This window comes from Phalangium opilio, unplaced genomic scaffold (genome assembly GCF_054372755.1).
Source record: "Phalangium opilio isolate 3A_F unplaced genomic scaffold, DU_Popi_V2 ptg000194l_1, whole genome shotgun sequence".
NCBI lineage: Eukaryota > Metazoa > Arthropoda > Arachnida > Opiliones > Phalangiidae > Phalangium > Phalangium opilio.
In genome coordinates, this window is record NW_028324212.1 from 1201431 (window position 1) to 1204107 (window position 2677).

The window sequence follows — 2677 nt, forward strand, 5'->3', positions numbered from 1 at the left end:
CATTTATTTTGTATCAAAAAATATTTTGGTGCTAAGATTGCTTTAGAAAAATCCAAACGGCTAGGTATTGGTAAAAAAGACATGTCTAAGCTATTTGTAGATGAGATAATTGTTTTACATGTTTTAAATGAGACTAAAACTTCCACTATTGTGTCTAAAAAAGTGTTGGCAATGTATATTTTTTAAATATGACGGAATTGCAGTTGATATGATAGCGCCCTATTTGCGAAAAAAACCTTTTTTTAAACAGTTGAATCACTCTTTGATAGAATTTCAAGAGAAGAAGTTAAGCGTTAAATTTGCTCGATTAATTTTGTTCGGAAAATAATATATTTAAGCGCTACGTATTACTGAAGGAGATTGATTTTGCCAATCTTTGTGAGTATTTAACTGTTTAATAATTATTTTGGTTAAGTGGGAGCCTAGCTTATGTGTGATTGGGTTGTGGCTTCCATGTTTTGGGGACATTTGCTTTTTGTGTGGCGAGGTATGATTCAGCTTTGATATGGACAAATGTTACAAATCATACTGGTAGACTAAGAATACGGTTGAGGTAGAGCGAGAGAGTGGAGTTTCCACAGCAATTGAGAGATATTGAAAAGGCTTGAACAATTGACTATTTTAAAATTGAATTCCTGCACTTGCAAAGAATTAAAAAAAAGCGAAAGATGCATATATTTAGGTTGTTTAAGGGGTAGTGATAGTCATCTCCACTCGGAGAGGTAATATTTTGGCTTTCCCAACTTGTTCATATAATGGTGATGTAAGCAGAGGGGCGCAGTGGAAGCGTGCCGGGCCCATAACCCAGAGGTCCGTGGATCGAAACCACTCTTTGCTATGTTAATGCAAAGTAGCATTTGCTATTTTGGTATCAGTTAGTTTTTCATATAATGGTGATGTAAGCAGAGTGGCGCAGTTTAAGCGTGATGGGCCCATAACCCAGAGGTCCGTGGATCGAAACCACGCTCTGCTATGTTAATGCAAAGTAGCATTTGCTATTATGGTATCAGTTAGTTTTTCATATAATGGTGATGTAAGCAGAGTGGAGCAGTGGAAGCGTTCTGGGCCCATAACCCAGAGGTCCGTGGATCGAAACCACGCTCTGCTATGTTAATGCAAAGTAGCATTTGCTATTTTGGTATCAGTTAGTTTGTTCATACTATGATCATGTAAGCAGAGTGGCGTAGTGAAAACGTGCTGGATCCATAACCCAGAGGACCGTGCATTGAAACCACGCTCTGCTAAATTAATGCACAATAGCACTTGCTATTTTGTTATAAGTTAGTTTGTTCATACCATGATCATGTAAGCAGAGTGGCGCAGTGGAAGCGTGCTGGGCCCATAACCCAGAGGTCCGTGGATCAAAACCACGCTCTGCTATGTTAATGCAAAGTAGCATTTGCTATTTTGGTATCAGTTAGTTTTTCATATAATGGTGATGTAAGCAGAGTGGAGCAGTGGAAGCGAGCTGAGCCCATAACCCAGAGGTCCGTGGATCGAAATCACGCTCTGCTATGTTAATGCAAAGTAGCATTTGCTATTATGGTATCAGTTAGTTTTTCATATAATGGTGATGTAAGCAGAGTGGAGCAGTGGAAGCGTGCTGGGCCCATAACCCAGAGGTCCGTGGATCGAAACCACGCTCTGCTTTGTTAATGCAAAGTAGCATTTGCTATTTTGGTATCAGTTAGTTTTTCATATAATGGTGATGTAAGTAGAGTGGAGCAGTGGAAGCGAGCTGAGCCCAAAATAGCATTTGCTATTTTGATATTAGTTAGTTTGTTCATACTATGATCATGTAAGCTGAGTGGCGCAGTGGAAGCGTGCTGGGCCCATAAACCAGAGGTCCGTGGATCAAAACCACGCTCTGCTATGTTAATGCAAAGTAGCATTTTCTATTATGGTATCAGTTAGTTTTTCATATAATGGTGATGTAAGCAGAGGGGCGCAGTGGAAGCGTGCCGGGCCCATAACCCAGAGGTCCGTGGATAGAAACCACTCTTTGCTATGTTAATGCAAAGTAGCATTTGCTATTTTGGTATCAGTTAGTTTTTCATATAATGGTGATGTAAGCAGAGTGGCGCAGTTTAAGCGTGATGGGCCCATAACCCAGAGGTCCGTGGATCGAAACCACGCTCTGCTATGTTAATGCAAAGTAGCATTTGCTATTATGGTATCAGTTAGTTTTTCATATAATGGTGATGTAAGCAGAGTGGAGCAGTGGAAGCGTTCTGGGCCCATAACCCAGAGGTCCGTGGATCGAAACCACGCTCTGCTATGTTAATGCAAAGTAGCATTTGCTATTTTGGTATCAGTTAGTTTGTTCATACTATGATCATGTAAGCAGAGTGGCGTAGTGAATACGTGCTGGATCCATAACCCAGAGGACCGTGCATTGAAACCACGCTCTGCTAAATTAATGCACAATAGCACTTGCTATTTTGTTATAAGTTAGTTTGTTCATACCATGATCATGTAAGCAGAGTGGCGCAGTGGAAGCGTGCTGGGCCCATAACCCAGAGGTCCGTGGATCTAAACCACGCTCTGCTATGTTAATGCAAAGTAGCATTTGCTATTTTGGTATCAGTTATTTTTTCATATAATGGTGATGTAAGCAGAGTGGAGCAGTGGAAGCGAGCTGAGCCCATAACCCAGAGGTCCGTGGATCGAAACCACG